Raw genomic sequence first — 17,021 nt, 5'->3', positions numbered from 1 at the left:
ATGGGCAGGGACAGCTCTTAGCTACACTCAGCTGCTCAAGGCCTCATCCAACCTGACCTTCAACACGCCCAGGGAGGAGGCATCCACAACCTACCTGGGCAGCCTATTCCAGAGCCTCTCCACGCTTGTACTGGAGAACTTTCTGAGATCCAGTCTAACCCTGCTCTCCCTTAGCTTTAAACCATTCCCCCTTGTCCTGTCTCTAGACACCCTGATGAAAAGTCCCTCTGCAGCCTTCCTGGAGGATCCCTTCAGCTACTGGAAGGCAGCTCTGAGATGCCCCAGGAGTCTTCTCCAGGCTGAACAACCCCAGCTCCCTCAGCCTATCCTCATAGCAGAGGTGTTGCAGCCCTTGGATCATCTCTGTGGCCTCCTCTGGACTCACTCCCACAGATTTGTGTCCTTCTTATGCTGGGGACACCAGAACTGGAGGCAGGATTGGAGGTGTGGTCTCAGCAGAGCAGAGTCAAGGGGCAGGATCCCCTCTCCTGCCCTGCTGGCCACACTCCTCTGGCTGCAGCCCAGCACACAGCTGCCTTCTGGGCTGCATGAGGGCACTGCTGGCTCCTGGGGAGCTTCTCATCAACCACCACCCTCAAGCCTCTTTCTTCAGAGCTGCTCTCAACCCTCTGTGCACCCAGCCTGGATTTGTGCCTGGGATTGGCCTGACCCAGCTGCAGGACCTTGCACTTTGCTTTGTTGAACCTCATGCAGTTGGCACTGGCCCACTTCTCAAGCCTGTCAAGATCCTTCTGGACGAATCCCTGCCCTGATGTGAGTCCAACACACCACACAGCTTGGTAAAGCAAGCAAGTCTTGATTACTTTAGCCTTTTCCATCACTGGTAAGCAGGGTACCTGATTCCTCCGGAGTGGTCAAAAGAAGTCTGGCCAGCAGGATGAGAGAGATGATTCTGCTCCTCTCCTCTGCTCTCATGAGACCCCATCTGGAGCACTGTGTCCAGTTCTGATACCCCCCAGCATAGGAGAGATGTGGGGCTGCTGGAGAGGGTCCAGGGGAGGTCACAAAGATGGTCAGAGGGCTGCAGAACCTCTTCTGTGGGGACAGGCTGAGAGAGTTGGGGCTGTTCAGCCTGGAGAAAAGAAAGCTCCATGGAGAACTTAGAGCAGCCTTCCAGTACCTCGAAAGGAAGAGGGACTTTCTACAAGGGCTTATAGTGTTAGGATGAGGGAGAATAGATTGAAGCTAGAGGAGGGGAGATTCAGATTGGATGTTAGGAAGAAGTTCTTCCCCATGAGGGTGGTGAGACACTGGCACAGGTTGCTCAGGGAGTGGTGGAAGCCTCATCCCTGGAGGTTTTTAAGGCCAGGTTGGATGAGGCCTTGAGCAGCGTGGGCTAGTGTGAGGTATCCCTGTCCATGGCAGGGGGCTTGGAACTGGATGATCTTGGAGGTCCCTTCCAACCTCCTAAACCATTCTATTGTTTTCCTTTCTCTCTGACACATCTGTCAAATCCTTTTCTGTTCTCTTTAATGTCCCTGGCCAGATTGAATTCTGTCAAGGCTTTAGCTTTCCCCAACTGGCTTCTGGCTGCACAAACCATTTCCTTATATTCATCCCAGGCTACCTGTCATTGCTTCCACCCTTTGTGGGTTCCCCTCTTGTGTTTGATTTTGTCCAGGAGTTCCTTCTTCATCCTTTCAGGCCTCCTGGCATTTCTGCCTGATTTCTTCTTTTTAGGGATGCATTGGCTTTGAGCTTGGAGGCAATGGTCTTTGAAAGTCAGCCAACTTTCCTGGGCTCCAAATCTCTCCAGGGCTTTGTCCCACAGTGCTCTAACAAGGAGGTTCCTGAGGAGGCCAAAGTCAGCTCTTCTGAAGCCAAGAGTTTCAGGCTTGCTGAGCACCCCCTTCTTCACTGCCCTGAGGATCTGAAACTCCACCATCATATGGTCACTGCAGCCAAGGCTGCCCATGAGCTTCATATTCCCCCAAAGGGGAACTAAGGAGAATCTCCATCCTTCATTAGGGGGAACACAGTGACCAAGGATGAGCTGATGAGCTAAATGCCTTCTTTGCCTCAGGCTTTAGTAGTAGAACTACTTGTCTTCTGAGCTGGAACACAGGGCCAGGGAACACAATGAAACCTCCATAATCCAAGAGGAAATGGTTAGTGACCTGCTACACCAGCTGGACCAACAGAAGTGGGGTTCACTCAGGGGTTCTGAGGGAGCTGGTGGAGGTGCTCACCAAGCCACTTTCCATCATCTACCATCCTTCCTGGCTAACTGGAGTAGTCCCAGCTGCCTGGAGCTTGGTAAATGGGATGCCCACCTACAGAAAGGGTTACAAGGAGGATCCTGGGAACTGCAGACCTTGGTGCCAGAGAAGGTTCTGAAGCAGACTATCTTAAGTGCCATTACATCAACCAGATGATTGGGCTCCATCAGCAAGGGAGGTTGTAGCCAGGTGGGGGTTGGTCTCTTCTCTCAGGCAACCAGCACCAGAACAAGAGGACACAGGCTCAAGCTGTGCCAGGAGAGGTTTAGGCTGGATGTTAGGAAAAAGTTTTTCATAGAGAGAGAGATTGGCCATTGGAATGTGCTGCCTGGGGAGGTGGTGGAGTCACCATCACTGGAGGTGTTTTAAGAGCCTGGATGAGGCACTTGGTGCCATGGTTTAGTTGATTAGATGGTGTTGGGTGATAGGTTGGACTCGATTTTGAAGGTCTCTTCCAACCTGGTTAATTCCATTCCATTCCATTCCATTCCATTCCATTCCATTCCATTCCATTCCATTCCATTCCATTCCATTCTATTCTATTCTATTCTATTCTATTCTATTCTATTCTATTCTATTCTATCTTTGGGTGTCCCTTCTAACCTGGACCATTCCATGATGGATTGTGAAGAGGGATGTGAGCCTGCAGAGAAATCTGAGCATGCACAGAGTGGTGAGGAGGTATTGTTTGTCTGGAGCTATGATGCTATTGTTGGAAGAGGCTGACTGAAGCAGAATTGTTTCCTCTCAGCAAAGGCAGAGGATTCATGAAGTGAGCTTTTGTCCCTGAGTCACAAAAAGGATCTTGTATGTAATTCACACTGTGATATTGTTAATTTTCTTTGCATTGAATTAAGAATGGCACAAGCATAATATTGCAAGTAAAACCTAAAAGGAGAGGAACTCTATTAAAAAGTAGGCTTTTTGCTTCAGGAAAATGTTGGTGTGTTACATTGGAGGCTCAGATTGTAAAGTGCCTGAGGGAGGGAACACATCCTCATCCTGTGCTTGCAGTGCACTTGGCACAATGAGAGTCTCTTCTGAGACTGAATAGTTTGGGTTGGAAGGGAGTTCCAAAGGTCATCCAGTCCAACCCCCCCGCAGGCAGCAGGGACATCTTCCACCAGATCAGGTTGCTCAGAGCCTTGTCCAGCCTCATCTTGCAGATCTCCAGGGATGGGGCCTCAACTACCTCCCTGGGCAACCTGTTGCAATGTTCTGCCACCCTCATGCTGAAGAACTTGTTCCTCACATCCAATCTAAATCTGCTCTTCTCTCATTTCAAACCATTGCCCCTCGTCCTGTCACTTCAGGCCTTTGCAAACAGTCCCTCTGCAGCCTTCTTGCAGCCCCCTTCAGCTACTGGAAGGATGCTCTGAGATCTTGCAGAGGGACCTCGACAGGCTGGGCAGATGGGCAGAGTCCAACGGCATGAGATTTAACACATCCAAGTGCCGGGTTCTGCACATTGGCCACAGCAACCCCATGCAGAGCTACAGGCTGGGGTCAGAGTGGCTGGAGAGCAGTCAGGCTGAGAGGGACCTGGGGGTGCTGGTCGACGGTAGACTGAACATGAGCCTGCAGTGTGCCCAGGCAGCTAAGAGGGCCAATGGCATCCTGGCCTGCATCAGGAACAGTGTGGCCAGCAGGAGCAGGGAGGTCATTCTGCCCCTGTACACTGCACTGGTTAGGCCGCACCTCGAGTACTGTGTCCAGTTCTGGGCCCCTCAGTTTAGGAAGGAGGTTGACTTGCTGGAACGAGTCCAGAGAAGAGCAACAAAGTTGGTGAGGGGTTTGGAACATAAGCCCTACGAGGAGAGGCTGAGGGAGCTGGGGTTGCTTAGCCTGGAGAAGAGGAGACTCAGGGGTGACCTTATTACTCTCTACAACTACCTGAAGGGAGGTTGTAGACAGACGGATGTTGGTCTCTTCTCCCAGGCAAGCAGTACCAGAACAAGAGGACACAGTCTCAGGCTGCGCCAGGGGAGATACAGGCTGGATGTTAGAAAAAAGTTCTATACAGAAAGAGTGATTGCACATTGGAATGGGCTGCCTGGGGAGGTGGTGGAGTCACCATCACTGGAGGTTTTTAGGAGAAGACTTGACGGGGTACTTGGTGCTGTGGGTTAGTTGCTTGGGCGGAGTTGGATTGGTTGATGGGTTGGACGCGATGATCTTGAAGGTCTCTTCCAACCTGGTTTATTCTATGTATTCTATGTATTCTACCCAAAGCCTTCTCTTCTCCAGGCTGAACAATCCCAACTCCCTCAGCCTGTCCTTGTAACAGAGGTTCTCCAGCCCCTTGATCATTTTTGTGGCCCTCCTCTGGCCCTGCTCCATCAGGTCCATGTCCTTCCTGTGTTGTGGGCTCCAGAACTAGACATAACACTGCAGGTGAGGTCTCATCAGAGCAAAGTGGCAGAATCCCCTCTCCATCTCTGGCCATGCTGCTTTTGATGCAGCCCAGGCTGCCACTGGCCTTCTGGGCTGCAAGCTCACACTGCTGGCTCATGTCCAGCTTCTCCTCCACCAGAACCCCTAAGTCCTATTACTCAGGGCTGTTTTCTGTCACCTCACCCCCCAGCCTGTGTTGGTAATGAGGGTTGTTCCAATCCAGGTGCAGGGATATACTGTTCTAGTTTATAGACACATGTTTGTGTGTGCATGCTGGGGTAGACTCCAAATCCATGTGCATAAGAATCACAGAGTCCTAGAATAGCTTAAGTTGGAAGGGACCTCAGAGATCATCTCCTCCAACCTCTCCACCATGGACAGGGACACCTCTCAGACTCAGCTGCTCAAGGCCTCATCTAGCCTGGACCCTCATCCAACTGGGGTGGCACAGGAGCCTGGCAGAGAAGAGCCTGTGTATGATGGAATGCATTTATTGGTTTATTCCATTTCCATTCTGCTCTGATTCTGTGATAGAATCACAGGATGTTAGGGGTTGGAAGGGACCTCTGAAGATCATCAAGGCCAACCCCCCTGCCAGAGCAGGACCATAGAATCTAGAACGGGTCGCACAGGAACACATCCAGATGGGTCTTGAAAGCCTCCAGAGAAGGAGACTCCACAACCTCTCTGGGCAGCCTGTTCCAGTGCTCTGTGACCCTCACAGTAAAGAAGTTCCTCCTCATGTTGAGCTGAAACCTCCTGGGCTGTAGTTTATATCCTTTGCCCCTTGTCCTATCCCAGGATGCAACTGAGCAGAGCCTGTCCCCTCCCTCCTGACCCCCAGCCCTCAGATATTTATAGACATTTATTATATCCCCTCTCAGTCTTCTCACAGAATCACAGAATCACCAAGGTTGGAAGAGACCTCAAAGATCATCAAGTCCAACCTGTCACCACAGACCTCAGGACTAAACCATGGCTCCAAGTGCCACATCCAATCCTTTTTTGAACACCTTCAGGGATGGTGACTCCACCATCTCCCTGGGCAGCACATTCCAATGGCTAATGACTCTCTCAGTGAAGAACTTTCTCCTCACCTCCAGCCTAAACTTCCCCTGGTGCAGCTTGAGACTGTGTCCTCTTGTTCTGGTGCTGGTTGCCTGGGAGAAGAGACCAACCCCCTCCTGGCTACAACCTCCCTTCAGGTACTTGTAGAGAGCAATAAGGTCTCCTCTGAGCCTCCTCTTCTCCAGGCTAAGCACCCCCAGCTCCCTCAGCCTCTCCTCACAGGGCTGTGCTCCAGGCCTCTCCCCAGCCTCATTGCCCTTCTCTGGACACATTCAAGAGTCTCAATGTCCTTCCTAAACTGAGGGGCCCAGAACTGGACACAGGACTCAAGGTGAGGCCTAACCAGTGCTGAGTACAGGGGTTCTCCAGACTAAACAGCCCCAAGTCTCTTAGCCTCTCCTCATAGGGCACATGCTCCAGGCCCTGAAATTGTGGTTGCAAAAACAAGTGTTTATAAACTTTTCTTCTGACAAGGGTTACAGGCTGTGGTGCAAAAGAGATTTCAGTTGGGCAGAAGACAGAACTTCATTTTTGAGTGGATAAATGCATTGTTGTTGCTCCAAGGAAGCAGCACACAAACTATTCATGGAATGGCATTCATCTTTAATGAAGATTTTACATAACCCATGCAAGTTCTTGATGGAATGGCATTCATCTTTAATAAATGCTTTGTGTAATGCTGACCACTTGGGACTCCCAGGAATTACAGGGTTTAGAACAGCGTGGGCCAGCAGATGGAGAGAGAGGATTCTGCTACTTTGCTCTGCTGAGACCTCACCTGCAGTGCTGTGTCCAGCTCTGGGGCCCTCAACACAGGAAGGACATGGACCTGATGGAGCAGGCAACCAGCACCAGAACAAGGGGACAGAGTCTCAAGCTGTGCCAGGGGAGGTTTAGACTCAAGGTGAGGAAGAAGTTCTTCACCGAGCGAGTCGTTCGTCATTGGAATGTGCTGCCCAGGGAGGTGGTGGAGTTGCCATCCCTGGAGGTGTTCAAGGGGAGATTGGACGTGGCACTTGGTGCCATGGTCTAGTCGTGAGGTCTGTTGGGACAGGTTGGACTTGATGATCCTTGGGGTCTGTTCCAACCTTAGTTATACTGTGAGACTGTGAGCAGGGCCAGAGGAGGGCCATGAAAATGATCACAGTATCACCAAGGTTGGAAGAGACCTCAAAGATCATCGAGTCCAACCTGTCACCCAACACCTCATGACTACTAAACCATGGCACCAAGTGCCACATCCAATCCCCTCTTGAACACCTCCAGGGATGGTGACTCCACCACCTCCCTGGGCAGCACATTCCAATGGCTAACAACTCTCTCTGGGAAGAACTTTCTCCTCACCTCCAGCCTAAACTTCCTCTGGTGCAGCTTGAGACTGTGTCCTCTTGTTCTGGTGCTGGTTGCTAGAGAGAAGAGACCAACCCCTTCCTGGCTACAACCTCCCTTCAGGTAGTTGTAGAGAGCAATGAGGTCTCTCCTGAGTCTCCTCTTCTCCAGGCTAAGCAACCCCAGCTCCCTCAGCCTCTCCTCACAGGGCTGTGCTCAAGGCCTCTCCCCAGCCTCATTGCCCTTCTCTGGACACGTTCAAGTGTCATGGGGCTGGAGCACCTCAGCTACAATGACAGACTGAGGGAGCTGGGGTTGCTCAGCCTGGAGAAGAGAAGGCTCTGGGGACACCTAACAGCAGCCTTCCAGGCTCCAAGAAGGTTGTAGAGGGACTGTTTGCAAAGGCCTGCAGTGACAGGATGAGGGACAATGGTTTGAAATGTGGGAAGAGCAGATTTAGATTGGATGTGAGGAACAAGTTCTTTAGCATGAGGGTGGTGGAACACTGCAACAGGTTGCTCAGGGAGGTGGTTGAGACCCCATCCCTGGAGATATTCAAGGTGAGGCTCAACAGGGCTCTGAGCAACCTGCTCTAATAGAGGATGTCCCTGGTGGCTGCAGGGGGGTTGGACTGGATGACTTTTGGAGGTCCCTTCCAACCCAAACCATTGTATGACTCTATGATTTTGATCTCAGTGCACTAAAAGTGGTTGCAGTGGGCTTTTGTTTCTCCAGTTCCAGACCTGCCAAACATTCCCAGTGTATTGGGACCCTGCTGTTTACCACAAGGAAGCCTATCAGTAGAGCTTTGCTTTCCTTTGTGACCTTCCCTGGATTCCTCAGTACTTGTTTGAACACAGCACCCCCAAAAGTCCCAGGCTCATGAATTAAATATTTGCCATTTCTTCGTGACAATTTCTGGGTTTGGAGGGTAGGAGATGCTGCCAGGCATATCATCCTGGTCCATCCAGTAGTTGAAGCATTAATCTTGGGAACAGATTTGACCTGGTTTGAAAATACTTGAACTGGTTTAAAAAGGTTTGAACTGGTTGAAGGGGAAAAATAAGTCAGAGTGACCCACTCTAGGTCATCCTGCTCTACAAGAAAGCAAGCTGCCTACAAGAAAGCTGGGGAGGGACTTTTTAGGGTGTCAGGCAGTGATAGGACTGGGGGGAAGGGATCCAAACTAGAGGAGAGTAGATTCAGATTGGATGTCAGGAAGAAGTTCTTCCCCATGAGGGTGGTGAGACACTGGCACAGGTTGCTCATGAAGGTGGTGGAAGCCTCATCCCTGGAGGTTTTTAAGCCCAGGCTGGATGTGGCTCTGAGCAACCTGCTGTAGTGTGAGGTGTCCCTGCCCATGGCAGGGGGGTTGGAACTGGATGATCCTTGAGGTCCCTTCCAGCCCTGACAATTCTATGATTCTATGATGGGAAAAAAAGTCATTGACCTGCTCTGGCAGGGGAGGTTGGTCAGGATGATCATTCATGGTCCCTTCCAGCCCCTATCAGTCTGTGATTCTGTGAGGTTTAGAAGCCTTCTTCTGAAGCCATGGGGCCATTTATCATCTGTGCTGACACACAGCCTTTGCTGGGGGTAGGTGTGGGGCACAGCAAGCAGTGCCAGGGGCAGCAGAAAGTATTTTGCATACTGAGTCATGCTATTAAATGTCCTCATTTTTTGGGGGGCAATTATTTACAGTTAAATTCGTTGTAAGAATGAATCAGGTCCCTGGTATTTAATCTCAACTGGAGTTGTGAAACTTCAAGTGACTGTGCAGGAGATGGGTTGCTGTGGTGACCTGTGTGTCATCCAGGGTTATGTCCTTGTGGTTACCTACAGCTTTTCTTGTGCTGCTTCTTGCTTATGTAGAAAATTTCTCTGGGTAGCAATTGGGAAAGTGCAAAGCCTTTCCAAATTGAACAGAGTCCTAACATCAAATAATGGGTTGGGTTGGGTTGGAAGGGAAAGGGACTTCCAAAGGTCATCCAGTCCACCCCCCCTGCACTGAGCAGGACCAGCTAGAGTAGGTCACTCTGACTTTTTCTCCCTTCAACCAGTTCAAACCTTTTCAAACCAGTTCAAATCTGTTCCCAAAGATTAATGGTTGAATGGATCAGGCTGCTCAGAGCCTTGTCCAGCCTGCCCTTGAACATCTCCAGGTCCTCATCTAGCAGTAGTATTCTGTGCAATGTTTTTGGTTTGTACTGCAGGGTAGGGGTGAGAACACTTTTCCTCTCTTTAACTTTGTGCCAGAGGGATGGATGATTCACAGTGGTGTCTCTTGTATTTTTCTCAGCTGACTGTACCTAATGCAGTCATGACATCTGTGTGGTATAGAGTCATAGATTCATAGAATGGTTTAGGCTGGAAGGCACCTTCAAGATCATCCAGTTCCAACTCCCTGCCATGGGCAGGGACACCTCCCACTAGACCAGGTTGCTCAGGGCCTCATCCAACCTGGCCTTGAACACCTCCAGGGAGGGGGCATCCACAACCTCCCTGGGCAGCCTGTTCCAGTGTCTCACCACCCTCACTGGAAAGAATGTCTTCCTACCCTCCAGTCTCAATCTGCCCTTCTCAAGCTTCAATCCATTCCCTCTTATCCTATCAATACAAACCCTTATAAAAAGTCCTTTCCTGACTGTCTTGTAGCCCCCTTCAGGTACTGTAAGGCTGCTCTGAGGTCTCCCCAGAGCCTTCTCCTATCCAGGCTGAGCAGCCCCAACTCTCTCAACCTGTTGCCATAGAGGAGGTGCTCCAGCCCTCTGATAACCAGGGAGATGTTCCACTACCTTCAGAGTCTTTGTGGCTCAGCACTGCACTCTTTCAAGCAGTTCCCTGAGGTCCTTCTTGGACTGAGAGGCCCAGAACTGGACACAACATTCCAGATGTGGCCTCACCAGGGCAGAGCAGAATGTTAAGGAAGGTTTTATTTCCTCAGCCTGGCACCAGTTGATGTTCTCAGTATCGCCCTCTGCAATACTGGAAGAGGCCACAGGAGGGATATGGCAGCAAGGTCGTGGGGTCTCCATCAGAATGCTGAGGGATACAGATGGGTTTGGAAGACTCTAGGCAAAAGTCCATGTGCAATTCTGGAGAACCCATCAAGCTTAATTAGGCCCCTGTAATAATTCCAGGACACTCATTTACAGCTAAAGAATGAGCCCCTTGTAGTCCTTAGAAGGCACAAAATACCTGTGAGTCAAAAAGCTGTCCCCAAGGAAGGGGAATCTCTTCATCTACAATTGATTAATAAACAGCTTCACTTGTGGCTAGAGAAGTGGGCTCAAGAAATCCTCATAGGTTCAGAAAGGTGAAGTGCAATGTCCTGCACCTAGGTCAGGGCAATCCTAGATACCAGCACAGGTTGGGGGATGAGGAGATTGAGAGCAGCCCTGCAGAAAAGGACTTGGGGGTGCTGGTGGAGGAGAAGCTGGACAGGAGCTAGCAATGGGCACTTGCAGCTCAGAAGGCCAAGAGCAGCCTGGGCTGCATCAAAAGCAGCATGGCCAGAGATGGAGAGAGAGGATTCTGCCACTTTGCTCTGGTGAGACCTCACCTGCAGTGCTGTGCCCAGCTCTGGAGCCCTCAACACAGGAAGGACATGGACCTGGTGGAGCAGGGCCAGAGGAGGGCCATGAAAATGATCATGGGGCTGGAGAACCTCTGCTGCAAGGACAGGCTGAGAGAGCTGGGGTTGTTCAGCCTGGAGAAGAGAAGGCTCTGGGGAGACCTCAGAGCAGCCTTCCAGTAGCTGAAGGGGGCTGCAAGAAGGCTGCAGAGGGACTGCTTACAAAGGCCTGCAGTGACTCCACCAGGACTCCCAAGTCCTTGTCTGCAGGGCTGCTCACAATCTCATCATCCCCCAGCCTGTCAAGGTACTCCAGAAGCATTCCTCTTCATCTCAGCTCTAGAAAACCAGTGTCACCACTGTGTTGCACCAGCACTAGCCAGCAGTGGCAGGAGCTTTGCCTACTCATAGGCTTGGTAGGAAGCAGCTGTAATTATTCATTCCCTCTTATATTCCAAGCTATATCTGGATTTCCTCTGACTTCTCCCTTCAGTTCATGGCTCATGCCTCCTGGGATGAGTATTTTGAGTCATTTCCTTTTTCTCCCCCTCCTGCTTGTGACTTGGCCACTTGGCTGCTTCCCTCCCCAGGAATGCTCCCGCTGGGAGCTGGCTGCTTTGAGAACTGATGGCAATGGAGGTGAAACATCGAGAAGCCTCAGAGCCTGAGGAGCTTCAGGATCTTCTCAGGTTCTTGAGAAAGGAGTTCACCCTTTCTTCACATGCATTAGTGGCTCCCTACACTCTGAGGTGGAAGACGCAGCTGGATCCCACAGTTACTTTAGCAGCTCCATCATGCATTAGGCAAATGAAAGCAAGTGCCTGAGGCTCAGAGCAGGACGTGACTGCCCTAAAGCAAACTGTGAAGGCTTTCAAACCAGCCTCTGTGCTCAGAATAAGCCTGAGACACAACATCCCTGCCAGAAAATTCCTTCAAGGCTCTGGAAGAAGCACCATCAGATTTTGCCAGCTTCTTTCATCTTTCTAAGACTGTGAGGAACTTCGGTTTGGTGATTTGAATTCCTTCTCTCTTTGCAGACAGAAGGCAAAAATGTTTTGTTCCACTCCCCTGCCCCCCACATTCCCACTGCTGCTTCCCTTCTTGTGCTAATTATTAAAAGATCTGGTTTTCTTTTACTTATATTAACAAACCAAACCAAACAACAGCAAAACCAAACAAAAAAGCAGCTCGTGGTTCCTCTTTGACCCTGATTTCAATCAATCACTCTTCAAGTATGTTTTTTTCTCTTTTCTTTTTTTGGGAAGGGAGGGAGAGGGAACCAAAACAAACAACAAAACAAATATACCCCCCCCCACACACACACACACAAACCAAACCAAATCAGAAGCAGCTTCTGGTTCCTCTTTGAGCCTAATTTCACACACACACACAGAAAGGTTTGATCGTGTGTCCAACAGATTGGGAAGATGTGTGCAATCTCTCTGCTGCATACCAGCTGTAAACTCTGTTCTTCCTGTTTGGCTTGGTGTTTCTGCCTGCCTGAAGGCACAGAGAGAATGCAAAGGTCAGCCCTCAAAGAAACCAGGCAAGAAAAGCACACAGTTGCCCAAGCAAAGAGGCATCTTCGGCGCAACAGCCAGGTGCAGAGCTGTGGAGAGAGGCTTCAGAGTCCCTGTTCTGGAACAGAAGATCTGCTAAGGCTGGGAAAAGGCAGAGGAGAGGACACAGGTGTGTCCAGAAGCCTGCTTTCTGTAAAGCCAGAAGGATTTTACATGTGCTGTGGAGTGATCTGGGTTAAGCAAGGAGAGGCTGCCCTTCTGCGAGGGAAAACATTGACAGAATAGGAACTGATGCAGAGAAGCCTCCTCTGGGCCTCTGTGCTTGAACCTGAACCACAGCCAGGAGGAGTTCAGCAGTGTTTTGATGAAGGTCAACCTGAGGTAGAGAGGTAGCAGGTAGTGTATGAGCAGCAGCAGGAGAATTGCCAAGAGCTCTGAAAAGCAAAACAAAAGTCCAGATGTAAAAGAGGAATTACTTGGGGGGGGGAGGGGGAAATTAGAGAATGGTGATACCATCTCCAAATCACTTCTTCCTCCCAGCACACTCAGGAAATTCAGTTCTCTTCTCTTTCTTCCTAGCTGTTGATCCCATTTCACCCTCTTCTGCTTACCCTTTCCCTTACATGGTGACCTGGTTCAACCATTCACCTCTGAGATGCCAAAATGCCTTAGAGTCATAGAATGGTTTGGGTTGGAAGGGACCTCCAATGGTCATCCAGTCCAACCCCCCTGCACTGAATGGGGACATCCTCCACTAGAGAAGGTTGCTCAGAGCCTTGTCAAGCCTCACCTTCAATATCTCCAGAGCTGCCTTCCAGTACCTGAAGGGATCCTCCAGGAAGGCTGCAGAGGGACTTTTCATCAGGGTGTCTAGAGACAGGACAAGGGAGAATGGCTTGAAGCTGAGGGAGAGCAGGGTTAGACTGAAGCTTAGGAAGAAGTTCTTGAGTATGAGGGTGGTGAGACTCTGGAATAGGCTGCCCAGGTGGGTTGTGGATGCCTCCTGCCTGGGGGTGTTGAAGGCCAGGCTGGATGAGGCCTTGAGCAGCAGAGTCTAGTTGAGAGGCATCCCTGCCCATGGTAGGGAGGTTGGAGGAGATGATCTCTGAGTTCGCTTCCAACCTAAGCTACTCTGTACTTCTACGAATCCCCCTCACCTCCGGCTTCTTATCTGCATCAGACAGCAGCTGTGCTAAGTGGCAGCCATCTCTCTGTGAAGGATGGCACACCCATTTCCACATATGTCCTGCCCCAGCCCAAGAAACTGATGCTCTGGTCACTCTGAGGAGAAAGCAAGGACTGTAAAAGATGGAACAACATCAAACACCAGGGTGAAACATTTTATTTTAGAGAAGTCACTCATCCATTTGTCTATCTTAGGTGTTTCTAAAGTGCCATAGTATCACTGTAGGATCTAAGCACCATTAGCACAACAGGAATTTACAGCCCTCTGCAGAGCTCACCCAGCTGGCTGGAGGATGTGGACACTGCCTGGTGACCACAAGGCTGGGATGGAGCTGGTCTGCTGGAATGATAGCAGCTTATTATTTGGCTGGTTTCCAGCAGTCTCCCACTGTGATGCTGAGGAGCTGGCTGGTGTGAAAGCCAACCTCTTGGTTCTTGGCTTTTTGCTCATGCCCACAGCTCTGGTTCCTGAATCTGGCTCGTTACTGTGCTGCCCACAAAGAAGAGGAGGAACACAGCTGGTAATATCTGCAGCAGCAGAGGAAGGGTGGTGCCCAGATTCTCCTCTCCGACTAGATGAGGTCAGACGTGCCAGGGGAAGCGAATTACTTCAGCCAAATGGCACTGAACAGAGAAAACTAACAGTGGCTGTGGAAAGGAACTCCAGCAATGTGCTTACACTGCTGAGCAATCCAATCCTAGCTGCTATGACTACTGCCCTGGCAATGTGCTATCAACCCTGAGGCCGCTTTGATTTGGCTTTCAGTTTAAAAGAAGGTCATCAGGACCTTACAGAAAGAAACGCACATCAAGCCTTCTAATTGACAGAGGATCGTTTAAGTACACAACAGCACTTCACACAGCATGGAGAAAGCAAAACCAATGCTCAGAGGACTGCTGCAAAGGCATTCTCGGGGGCAGCTGGCTTCTCAAAGCAGTATCTCAAAGTAAAGGATTCCCTTCTAGTCGAACTCAGCTCCCTACAGACCTGGCTTTGAATTCATCGATCTGCTACAGAGACTCTCATCAGGCTGCCAAAAGCAAAGCTGCATTCCCAAGCTGCCTTTCCCATGCAAACAGGGCTCCTCAGCCACTTTTAGTGCTGGAACTTTCTTTTGGGCCACTTCAAGTGGACAGTCTCTCACAAACTCTACACCTGGTTCTACAGCTGGACCACAGCATGGGCCTTCAAACCCCGTTAAAAATGAGCCCAGCAGCTGAGAGCTGTGACATCCCTCCTGAAGCTCTGCCAGCAAATGAAAATCTTGGTGCAATGAAAAACTTGATGCTTCTGGAGTCACCATCCCTGGAGGTGTTCAAGAGGGGACTGGACGTGGCACTTGGTGCCGTGGTTTAGTAGTCCTGAGGTCTGTGGTGACAGGTTGGACTTGATGATCTTTGAGGTCTCTTCCAACCTTGGTGATTCTGTGGAACCAGCTTAGGTGACCATTAGCCACATTTCCAAACCACTTTCCAGAAGTGGAAGAGAAATCCAGAAGACTGAAGTTGTTCACAGGAAAAGAAAAGAAGAAAGAAAGAAAACCAAGCAAACAAAAACCTCCAAACCAACAAACCACAAAACCAAGTGAAGGCTTTGGTTCCTGTGTAAACAAAACCCACTCCCATTTCTGCTGCCCTGAGCAGCTGCACATAAAGGTACCTTGTTCCTCTTGGAGCTGCAAACAATTTCATGCTCCCTCTACAGCTTTTTTGGTTAATTATTATTAAACTATATGAAAATAAACATTTTAGCAGCAGTTAAGTGTCTGGAAGTTGCTTGGGGCTTGCAGAGAGGCTGTGTGCAGTGCCTTGGAGAGTAGAGCAAGCCACTCCCAAGCAGCTTTGGCCAGCAGTTCCTGAGGTCCATGGATCTTCTTAGCATTCCAGGAGGATGTGGACGCTGCCTGGTGACCACAGGGCTGGGATGGAGCTGGTCTGCTGGAATGACAGCAGCTTACTATTTTGCTGGTTTCCAGTAGTCTCCCACTGTGATGCTGAGGAGCTGGCTGGTGTGAAAGCAAAACTCTTGGTTCTTGGCTTTTTGCACATGCCCACAGATGTGGTTTCTGAATCTGGCTCATGACTGTGCTGCCCACAAAGAGGAAGAACACAGCTGGCAAAATCCGCAGCAGCAGAGGAAGGATGGTGCCCAGATTGTCCTCTCCAACTAGATGAGGACAGATGTGCCAGGGGAAGTGAATTACTTCAGCCATTGGCTTGGGCTGCCCAGGGAGGTGGTGGAGTCACCATCACTGGAGGTGTTTAGGAAGAGACTGGATGGGGTGCTTGGTGCCATGGTTTAGTTGATTAGATGGTGTTGGGTGATAGGTTGGACTTGATGATTTCTAAGGTCTTTTCCAACCTGGTTTATTCCATTCCATTCCATTCCATTCCATTCCATTCCATTCCATTCCATTCCATTCCATTCCATTCCATTCCATTCCATTCTTTGTTTCTCTTCCCCAGCACAGCCCTGGTTCTTTCACTGGCTTCAGTCTTTATCCAGAGACCTGCTAAAGGCACGGAGCCAGCTGCACGATGAGCAAGGTGCATTGCAAAGCCAGTGCTGGAGGAGCACACCAGTTTGTGCTGTCACTAAAATGAGCAGCAGCAAAACAATTACAAACATAAACAAGTGGCAAGTGTTGCACTGCACTTCATGAGATCACAGGATGTTAGGAGTTGGAAGGGACCTCCAAAGATCATCTAGTCCAACCCCCCTGCCAGAGCACAGGTCACACAGGAACACATCCAGATGGGTTGTGAAAGTCCCCAGAGAAAGAGACTCCACAACCTCTCTGGGAAGCCTGTTCCAGTGCTTTGTGACCCTCACAGTGAAGAAGTTCCTCCTCACATTGAGGTGGAACCTCCTGTGCTGTAGTTTATATCCATTGCTCTTTGTGCTATCACAGGGTGCAACTGAGCAGAGCCTATTCCCTCCCTCTTGACACTCAGCCCTCAGATATTTATAGACATTTATTAAATGCCCTCTCAGTCTTCTCTTCTCCACACTAAACAGCCCCAGGGCTCTCAGCCTCTAGTTAAAGCTGTGAGTGGCAACATCCTACAAGTGCCACCTGTGTAAAGCAATGTCACGACACAGAGTGACACTAAGAGGTCATTCCTTGCAACCATGGGAGCCATGCATTGTTTTTGCAGATACCTTAATAAAACACTTCAAATGCAGATCTGAAACACACACCAAGTCATCAGAGGAAAACTGAATGTCAGAGAATCAGAGAATGGTTTGGGTTGGAAGGGTCCTCCAAAGGTCATCCACCCCAACCCCCCTACAGTCAGCAGGGACATCCTCCACTAGAGCAGGCTGCTCAGAACCTTGTCCAGCCTCACCCTGAAGATCTCCAGGGATGGGGCCTCAACTACCTCCCTGGGCAACCTGTTGCAGTGTTCCACCACTCTCTTGATAAAGAACTTGTTCCTCACATCCAATCTAAATCTGCTCTTCTCTCATTTCAAACCATTGTCCCTCGTCCTGTCACTGCAGGCCTTTGCAAGCAGTCCCTCTGCCCCCTTCAGCTACTGGAAGGCTGCTCTTAGGTCTGCCTGGAGCCTTCTCTTCTCCAGGCTGAACAACCCCAGCTCCCTCAGCCTGTCCTTACAGGAGAGCAGCTCCAGCCCCATGATCATTTTCATGGCCCTCCTCTGGCCCTGCTCCATCAGGTCCATGTCCTTCCTGTGTTGAGGGCTCCA

The sequence above is a fragment of the Dryobates pubescens genome, chromosome Z (genome assembly GCF_014839835.1).
Source record: "Dryobates pubescens isolate bDryPub1 chromosome Z, bDryPub1.pri, whole genome shotgun sequence".
Lineage (NCBI taxonomy): Eukaryota > Metazoa > Chordata > Aves > Piciformes > Picidae > Dryobates > Dryobates pubescens.
The sequence above is the reverse complement of the archived record's forward strand: the minus strand, read 5'-3'. Positions refer to the sequence as shown.